Source organism: Alligator sinensis, unplaced genomic scaffold (genome assembly GCF_000455745.1).
Source record: "Alligator sinensis unplaced genomic scaffold, ASM45574v1 scaffold150_1, whole genome shotgun sequence".
Classification (NCBI taxonomy): Eukaryota; Metazoa; Chordata; order Crocodylia; family Alligatoridae; genus Alligator; species Alligator sinensis.
In genome coordinates, this window is record NW_005841840.1 from 3926020 (window position 1) to 3936570 (window position 10551).

The following is a 10551-nucleotide window of genomic DNA, read 5'->3' on the forward strand; positions in this document are numbered from 1 at the left end:
GACCGGTACCGGTCCGCAAGCCACTGGTCGCCAGTCCGCAGCGAGTTGCCAGGAAAGAAAGAAATATATTTTCAGAAGCATAACATTGATATGTCATATCACCACGGTTCATATGTTCCAAGACTCCCGGTGACATCATGTTGTGCAAGGTGAGGAAAGAGAAAGAAACTGCCGGTCGTGCATTTGTGTAGCGCTGTTACACGCAGTTGCTGTCACTGGCTGAACCGGGCACCGGTCCCTGGCCCACTGGAAAAAAAATTGCCGGTCCGCCACATCAGATAGTTTGAGAAGCACTGCTCTAGACCAATACAGCTGGACCTGGATACTTGAGTGATGAGCAGATCTAGACCTGGATACTTGAGTCTGATGAGGATGCCTTGCGACCAAAAAGGTCTGAGAACCACTGTACTAAATGATTTTTATAAACATAAAATTCATTCTGGTTGCTTTCAGTAACAATTAAATCTGACCAGTTAAACAAGGTTTTCAGCTGTTTTGTATTGATGGGGTGACACAAAGCAAAGACAGCATAACAAGGACTTCGGTCCCAAATGTTTCAGAATGGAGCTCTACTGCCAAGGACAAGGAAACATGGTAACAGCTTCACTCCTCTGCTTCCTAACTGACTTTTAAGTTTTTTAATTTATTAATTTAGTTTTTGTACATAAGTTATTCAGTTCCTATCTGGCTGCAGGGAGGTTGAGTATTCCAACCAGGAAACACCCATCTCTTTTCAGTAATTTAAAATCTTTAGAGGTGAGTTAGGCGTCTCTCCTGGAAACAATGCAAACAATTAGGCTGATTACCAAACAAAAGCATAAAAGCACAGCTTGCTGTTGTAAAATTGAATGGGTTTAATATGTAGTTAAATCTTCTTTCTAAATAGCTAACCTAATATCATGCCACTCTTAGGGGCTGTCTGTATTGGTAAGTAGCTGTTCACTCTGGATGGCTGCCTGAGTGCCACCTGAGAGCTCAAAGCAGGCAAATTGCATTTGCCCCATCAGCAATGCTTTGCCTAGTCCATGCCAAGCATCCACACTGTGCTTAGTTGTACTTTTGTATGGCTCTAGGGCAGCGATTCTCAAACTGTGGGTCACGACCCCAAATGTGGTCACAACATCAGCAGATGGGGTCGCAATAAACATGCCCCTTAAGATTTCTGTACCCAGAGAGGGGTGCAGGGCTGCAGCCGGGCTGGACCAGCCCTAGGCAGGAGCCATCTCTGCAGTCCAGCAGGTGCGACCCATTGTGGGAGGGAGTGTAGCCATGGGCGACTGGTGCTGCCTTAGTCAGGGGGGGCATGTGCCCCCCCAGCAACCAGTCAGCGACCGGGGGGGCCCCCTGCGGTCAATCTCACTGACAGGGTGGGGGGTCCCCCCTGCAGCCAATCGCGAGACAGCTGATCCCTGTGGCCGATCACTGAGGCTGCTTCTAGAAGTCGCCTAAGTGGTGAGCACAGCCAGTCAAGGGGTGCACCGGTGCTCTCAGTGGGTACACATGCACCCCCTATGTGTTGCCACTAAGTGCAGCACTGCCACGGCCGCCAAGGTGAGGCAGGGGAGTGGTGGTGGTATGGAATTGTGCCATGCTGCTGCTGGGTTAGCAGGGAACACCTCAGCTTGGCAGCCTGCAGTGGGCAGCCCACGTCCTCCCCTGCATGGGCTCCACTCCAGCAGTGCAGGGGATGGGGCAGGAGGGGAGAAGCCAGGCTTTGCGCTCCACTCCAATAGCAGCAACCATTGCCTTCTGCGGGTGGCAGCTGGGACTCGGGCGCTGCTGGGAGGTGGCAGGGGGCTGTGGGCCGTGGCCCTAGGACACCTGGAGGGTGGAGGGCTGTGGGTAGGAAGTGAGGGACAGCAGCAGGGCCAGGAGGGTGAGTGGGGAGTGAGGGCACCTATGGTTGTGCAGGGCTGTGGGTTGAGAGTGAGGGGCCATGCTGAAGAAATGGGGTTATAAATGGAGTTACACTAAGGAAACATTTGGGAAGCACTACTCTGGGGTTTGTGGGAGCTAATCTTACATTTCCTAGTGTCCTGCAGAGGGCAGCTTTTCTATAGCTTGGTCTGCGATGTACGCTGAGGAAAATCACCTTTCCTTAACAGTCCCATGGGTGGAAATTATTCTAACCTGACATCACAAGCAGCTTCATCAGCCCAACGTGCTGCTTTGTTTTGTGTGGTTTTAGCAGTAGATCAGTTGGAGTCCTTCTGGCTGCAGCCTAACTCTCTATGATGCCAGGCAGTCAGTGAAAGGGATGCAGGCGGGCCTTTCAGGATTTACAGTACAGTGCAAAGAAAGAGATTCCCATGTAGGATTCCCATGTAGGTCCTTTTCTGCCATGGCTTATAAAGCTGTGGACAAACAGCATAGAGATTCAACTACACTTTTAGCAGTTGCAGAGTTGGACCAGAGTATGCATTTAGAAGGCTGAAGGCAAGAGAGTGCTTCCTTCAGAATCATTTGGATGCCAGCATTGAAAATATCTACACAATCGTGGCCCATTGCATCTTGCACAACAACCAGAATGCCAAAGGCAAACATTTAGACATGGAGTGTAAATCCACATGACCAGAAAGTAGTTGCATAAGCAACATGGCCCAGGGTCAAGGGAAATTCAAGTTAGAGGTGCCATATATGCACATAACCATGGCATTTATAATAAATAATCAATTGCTAACGTATGTGCTTTTTAGCGGATGGTGAAAAACTGTGGAACATGTTGTAGAGAGATAGTTACCCAGTTTCAAAGTGCTTGTTCTGCTTATCTTTTTAAACTCCTAGAGAAGGGGGCTGTTAATCTGCATGGGGTATGTTGTGCCTAATTAATGTTATGGATTGTGTAAGGTAAAGGTTGTTTTTGCCAAATGAAATGCCAGTTGAAACATAACTATGTTTGCTAGGACAGAGGGTGCCACTTTATTAGCTTGTGTAGACTGCTTGTTAGTTTATTTTTTTATGCTTCAGTAAAAACCTGCTGGCATACCTGCAGCTTCCTGTTTCCTTACACTTAAATAGATAACTAGTACTTAAATAAGCACAGGACTTTAATTAACTCAGAAACATGTACAAGGAAAAACTTAAGCTGCACAGTCAGAGCTAATAACTGCCAAAAATGGTAAATGTACTTTTTTCTCATCAAGCACAATGCGGTTTAGAAAGCGAAGTTCCAGATAAAACTAAAGGACAGAAAAGAACGCTGGCAGCCTCCATGGCAGCAATATCAGATGTGTGCGGTGTCCTCTTGTTTTTCTTTTCCCTCTTGTTTTTCTTTTACATACATTTGGTGAAGTGATATACAGTAGTTAAATAAAAGAGACCTGTTAGCCTTCTGCAGTTACTAGAGCTGATCAACACACAGGGAACCTCTGACAGTTTTACCTTCTGTTACTGTCCCCAGGTTATGGTAGCAGGTTGGAGGGAGTGTAGGAGCAGGAACTTGCAGAATTCCTTGTGTCTGATTATGTTCTTGGAGAGGAACCTGTGTGGCTAAACGTGCATGTATTTGTATTTGTGCTGGAAACTGAATGGGATATTGGTCCTGAACACTAATGTCTGCTTACATACAGGATGCTCCCCCTCTCTGCTGTCTGCAGGCCGCCACCAGCCCCAGCACCGCTGGGACAGGACGGGACGGAACAGCCTTGCCCCTCCAGGATCAGCAAAGGGGTTTGCCAAGGGTCCCAATAAATCTTAATCTGCCACTGCCTGCAGGAGGAAGGGAGTGTGGCCTGCCCCCTATCTGGCTGGGTAGAGAGAAAGAAGAGTGGCCCAACCCTGACCCAAAGATGGGGAGAAAGGGACATGGGCTGGCCCCTAACTAGCTGCACAGGGGGAGGGGACATGGCCTGGCCCTGATCCAGCTCCAGGGTGAGGTGAAAACTGTGGTGCTTGGAGTATTCTTTCCAGATATTTTATGCAGGCTAGGGTTAGGGTACTATCTAGTAGGGAACTTCAGGTTAGGTTTATACCAAGGCTGCTATACATCCCACATTAAAGATACCGAGGCAACTGTGAAGGCTTGCAGAGATAAGGTAGATGGTAGGGCTGGTGGTTAGGTTTGTAGCTGCTTAGCTCTGGGGCTAGGATTAGGGTTTGGATTAGGGTTAAGGGTAGAGCTGCCAGGGTTTACAAACTTAAAGTTAAGAATGGGGGAGACAGAACAGCCCAGTCTAGAATTAGGGCTGTGGCTAGCAGGGACCTGATTGTTAGGTTTATGGTTGGGGGTGGTAGAACTCCCTTGGCTAGGGTTAGGGTTAGGACAAGAGTTAGGCTTGCAAATCTAGCATTATCTTAATTAAATCGATTTAGAAACTGATGTAGTTAAAAATCAACGTGCTCTCTGAACACATTAGTCATTAAAAAGTCAGTCAAACGTGCTAATTTACTGGAAACTAAGCAACTAATCCTGCTTCCATTTGAAAACTCTCATTGACTTCACAGAATACAGGATTTGATCTATATTCTGTTATACTGACCAACACAATCTAGCCTAGGTGTTGAGTTTCCAAAGTATGCATCTCAGGTCAGGCACACAAAACTCAATTCTGTCACTAAGGGTTGTTACAAATCTGTAGCTGGGGTTGTTACAAATCGGTAGCAGAATTAGACTCACAGTGGGGGTTTTCAGTGTGGAAACCTTAGAGTTATTTGCAGCTGCATTAAGCTTTTAAACCAATTTTCTAAAAAAGAATTCAAAATGCTTTGTGCACCATTCAGTGACACTGGGAACAATAGATGCATAAACTAAGCCTAAACTGCTCAGAAGCATAGTAGAGCTAAGGGAAGGAGCTAAGGACCTGCTAGCACACTTATATAGCCAACCTAAAGCTATTTACTGCTGAGTACTGAGGAGTACTGTTATATAGCTTACTGATCCCCCTTCTACCCAGATCTTAAATTGAATCTCCTGGCTATATTCCCATTTGGGGCCAATATGTTTACCTTCTCTTCTCTGTGTCCTTCTGTGGAGATCTGCTATAAAAGTTCTCTCTGCAGTACATGAGCATTACAGTCTTCATGTTTATTTTCTGCAATACAGTGGAATTAAATAATATCCTCTGATGTTTGGCCTGCCACTTCAGCATTTGCCATATGAGCAATATTCCTCAAAATGAGCAAATCCAGTAATTAAGTTTAGGAGTGAAAAGTGTATCCCATCTCTATTGAAAATGTAATTACTTGCTTACATAGATGCTATATACCCTAAGGCCTATTTATTTATCTTCCTGGCTATCTGTCTCATTTCAGCCAGGAATTTGCAATTCTGCAAGTTACCATTTGAAAATACAACAGCACACATGCAATTGCAAATATACTCAAATTTGTTGTCTTATGCATAAAAGTACATTTTGCAAATGTAGAGCAATATAGGAGCATTTTTTAAAGTGGTTCTTAAAAAGTTCACTTTAGATAAAGTGTTCCTGATGACCTTTTTAGTACTATTTCTACATGTGTTATCAGATTTGAACTGCTATTTCATTTTCTCTGACAGCAAGAAGAAAACCTTACAAAACGATCAGTAAAAAATGATCAGTGAAAAAAAGACTGAGAAATATAATTAATATCAAGAAGCTTTTAATTAACGAATGATAAACACATTGTTTGTTGAATGCAAGCTTTGCCATGGTTATCCGCATCTAATTTTTCAACTTTTTAAAAAAAATTAAACACCTGTAAAGAAATGGCTACAAGTGTGTTATTGATATACCTTCCCAAGTGATACTCGAAAATCACAGAAAGAGTAACTTTTAGAATTAAGGCTTATATTTATATTATACTGTAAAACTTCCAAACAAGTGTGCACTGTTTATGATAAAACTGAAATATGAAGTTGTTAAAACTTTATAGGAGATGCTATGCTGTATTCAGAAGTGAAATAGTACCTAGACCACAATAATGAAAACTTCCAAGATATATTTGCTTAAAATAGATTGTTTAAAGTTTCCTACATTAAGACTGTTTCAGAAATATGGACGATCAAGAAAACTGATTTGTTGCTGAATTATTTCAGCTTGATCTTGGTGCAATGTAATAAAGCAATACAGGAGTAAATTCAAAGTAATGCACTAGTAAATTGGTTCCACTGGAACTGCACTAGTTCTTAAGATCTTATCATATGTGCCATTTAATCAATCACAAACTTTCACTATCAGGAGAAAGGTAACTCTAGGCGTGTCTACACATGCATTTATGCCGGCTTAAATTTACTGTGCAGTAAATTACTGTGCAGTAAGCAGGAATAGGCTGGTATCCACATGTGCAGATGACCTGGGACTAAATTTAGTTCCAGGTCAGAGCAACCTACCATGTGCCCCTGTGTCCACCAGGGGGAGCTCCAGCCTCTGGCCACATGGCTGCCAGCCCTTGGAACTAACTTCAGTCCCAAACTGAAGCCAGGAGAGGAGGCCAGTCAGGAGCTCCAGGGCTGGGCTCAGACCGGCTCCCTAGTGGCTGGGCAGACCCAGCAGGGAGGCCCCCTGAGTTACTGAGCAGAAACTAATTGAACATAAATTTGATACCTGCATAATGCGGGTATCAAATTTACGCTCAAGTCAGTGTGAGGGAGCCAGAGAGGAAGAAAGGGACCGCCAGTATCCTGAACTCACCACGGTGCTGAACAGCTCTGAGAGGGGCATGCCAGAAATGCTACAACACTTCTGGAGCAGCGTGAAGCTCTAGATTGGTGCGGGGAGCATCCAGAGCAGTATTTCCAGCCCCAGAGAGGGTCACAGAGATGGCAGCAGCAGGCAGCTGAGGCAGCAAGCTGAACTGCCTTCAGGCAAGGGACAGCCGGAGGCTGCAGCCAAACAGTTCACCCAGCCAGAGCAGCAGTGTGTTTGGAGGAGCACCAGTCGACAACCCGGATGATTGGCAGAAGCTGAACCAGGCACCAGTACTTGCAGCCAACCCAGAGACACCAGGACCAATTGCAGGTCATAGACGATTGGTAGGAGAGACACAGGGGGGCATGTACCCATCCTGAGAGGGCTGTCCAATGCCAGTGGCAGGTTCTGCATGTGTTTGCCAGCCCCATCCCTGCCACCGACATCACCGCCAATTTCTGCGGGTGCTCGCTAGCCCCGTCCCCTCCACTAATGCAGCTGGTGGCTTCTGCAGGTGTTTGCCAGCCCCATCCCTGCCACCAATGCCACCAATGGCTTCTGCGGGTGCCCCCCCAGACTCAGGAGCACCAGTCGCCCGTGGCTGAGGCTCAACAGGAACCAGGTCATAATTGTACTAGGGCTAGCCGAGAAGACAGCTATACCACGGTAGCTATAGAGAGCACACACCATTAGAGTCATCAGAGACTCCTGACAATATCCATCTATGTTGGAGTCTAGATTTGGTTAGGGTGGGGTAAAGGGGAGGTTTTGGAGCCCTACAAAGAGAACAAGGGAAAAACCTGGTCGCCTATGGGGAACTGCCTCCTGTAAAATACATCGAAGTCATAGCAGCAAGAAATATCACATAGGCAGAGTGAGTGACCTAGTCCAGGCTTCACCCTGTCGCCATCGGTAGGGCGGAGATCCCTGGGTCGGGGTCTCAAACTGTATAAAACCTATAGCCAGTACAGTCGCTGTAAGTCACCATATTTACTGCGCAGTACAGGCTTGCACATGTAGACGTGTACCCATACTGTGCAGTAATTTTGGTTACTGCGCACTAAATGTGTGTGTATACCTCTGCTACAGATCAGCTTTTAGCCTTTTCTTGGGTGCCTCCAGATGCTGTTTCACTTCTTCCGTGAAGTCTCCATTTTACTAGTTCTTTTTTTAATTCCATGTTTTTATTTCTTTGAGTACCTCCGTCACTTGTTCTATCACATTTCAATAGAAATCTCAGCTCACAATTTTTCTCCTTCGAAACTGAACTCACCTGGACTTTTGACCTTTCTGGTTAACCAATAGTTTGACTCCTGCAAGTTATTTCTGTTGGGCAAGAAACTGATAAAAGACTAATATATGTATTGTTTGTAATCCTGTTTATTTACAAGGAATGTATGCTAAATCTTTTGCCTTGAGCATAGAAGAAATCAAGTAACAGGAGACAATTACCTTCTTCAGTATTCAAGCCTCTTCTTCCATCTAGCACCATCACTAAAAAATGATCTCTCTCAACTTTCTATCTGCCACACTACAGGTTCTAACCCATTCACTTTCTGGTGCCTTCCCTGTCTGCTTCTGTGATTTCTAGGTTGCCTCTGATCACACACATACAGCTCAGCCAAAGCAATAGCCTTGAGTACCCAGCAATAGCCTTAAGTACCCAGAAAACTATGACTTAAGCACCCAGCAAAAGCTGTCCACATATCTAGCTCAGCGCCTGACTAGCCTTACACATGGCTTGTGTTTTGAGCAATGACTCCTATTTCAGGCATCTCATCCTCCCCCCCCCCCCCCCCCCCCCACCAAAAAACCACAAACATAACCCCCCCCCCCCCCCCCCAAAAAAAAAAACAACCTTAATTATTTCTTACATTTATTCTGAATGAGGACCCACCGACTTCATTTCATCCAATCCTTGGCATAATAATATTTCATCAGGAGGTACTCACTGTTAGGATGACTGTATTTGGATCTTGGGGAGCACTGGGATCCAAATATAGTCACCCTAACACACACTACCCTTTGAAGAGATTTTGTGGAGGCGCTGGGATAATGGTTTAGCAAATAACATGCAAGGAATAATTTGACTAACATGTCATTTCAGATCTGATGTCCTCAGTGTTGATTATCTTAAAACAAATCTTTAAGGATAGACAGTTTTTAATTCCAAGAAGGGTATAGTGAGCAGAAGGAAAACCAATATGCTCCACAGTGATACTGCATACACTAGAGTATGCGCCATGATTGCTGGTGTTTGTTTGGCACTGGGCCCAGTCATATAATGAAATAAATAGGACTTACTGGTGAGTATTTTAAATATTTCTTAACTTTCAAATCTTTAAAGTTTTTTGCTTTTTAATCCACAGACAAATATAATTGGTCAACTATATTGGCATGGATCAGTGTTCAGTTTTTATTTACAAACTGAAGATCTAATGTTTACTTTTAATTCAGTCTTCGTAGGAGTGCATTGAGCAGAATATTCTTGCAGAATCACAAAATGTTAGAAAGATAGGCCCCAAAGAGATGTCAGGGCCAACTACAGATATTCGGGGACATTAGGGGGAGGTTAAATCGAAGAGAGGGAAAAGCATCTTTGCAGATAGGCTCACTAACCTAGTGAGGAGAACTTTCAACTAGGTTCACTGGGGGTGGAGACCAAAGCCCTAAAGTAAGCAGGGAAGTGGGTGACCAGAGGAAGAGCAAGCAGGAGGGGTCAATAAGGGAGGTGTTCTCATTCTTCCTGAGAAATCAGGGCAGTTGACTAGTTACCTCAGTGCCTGTACACAAATGCATGGAGCCTGGGAAATGAGCAGGAAGACTATATTTCATAGATTTCATAGACATCAGGGCTGGAAGGGACCTTGCAAGATCACTGGGTGCAGCCCCCTGCCCAAAGGGCAGGAAATCAGCTGGGATCAGATGACCCCAGTAAGGTAAGCATCCAATACGAAGTCCTTGCACAGTCAGGGAACTATGACATGATCGGAATAACAGAGACCTGGTGGGAGCTCGCATGCCTGGAGCACGGTCATGGATGGGTATAAAGTGTTCAGGAAGGACAGGCAAGGGAGAAGAGGAGGAGAAGTTGCACTTGATGTAAAAGAGCCATATGATTGCTCAGAGCTCCAGTATGAAACTGGAGGTAGGCTTGTTGAAAGTCTCCGGCTTAGGGTTAGAGGGGAGAGCATCAAGGGTGATGTCGTGGTGGGGGTCTGCTACAGACCACCAGACCAGGAGGAAGAGGTGGATGAGGCTTTCTTCAAACAGCTAGCAGAAGTTTCCCAGTCACAGGCCCTGGTTCTCTTGGGGGACTTCAATCATCCTGACATCTGCTGGGAGGGCAATACACAGGTGTGCAGGTAATCCAGGACGTTTTTGGAGAGTACTGGGGACAACTTCCTGGTACAAGTGCTGGAGCAGCCAACTAGGGGCCGAGCTCTTCTTGACCTGCTGCTCACAAACAGGGAAGAATTGGTGGGGGATACAGTAGTAGTTGGCAACTTGGGCAGCCAACAAGCCACGAGGTGATTGAGTTCAGGATCCTGAGGAAAGGAAGGAAGAAGAGCAGCAGAGTAAGGACCCTGGACTTCATAAAAGCAGTCTCTGACTCACTTGGGGAACTCCTGGGTAGGAGCCCTTGGGAAGCTAGATGGAAGGGGAGAGAAGTCCAGGAGAGCTGGCTTTACTTTAAAGAAGCTTTACTGAGAGTGCAGGAGCAAACTATCCTGATTAGGGGTGCACTGTTAGAGATTTTGGGGGCTGATACTGATAACCAATATTTAAGGAGACATATCAGCTGAAACCAATCCGATATCCAATAAAGCTGCCTCCAGCTGGTCTTTCCATTGTGGTGGAAAGAGACTAGGGAGGGAAGGGGGTGTGGGGCGGGGGGAGCACAGATCTATGCTCCCTTGGTGAGGGAGGGAGGGGGTGCTGGGTT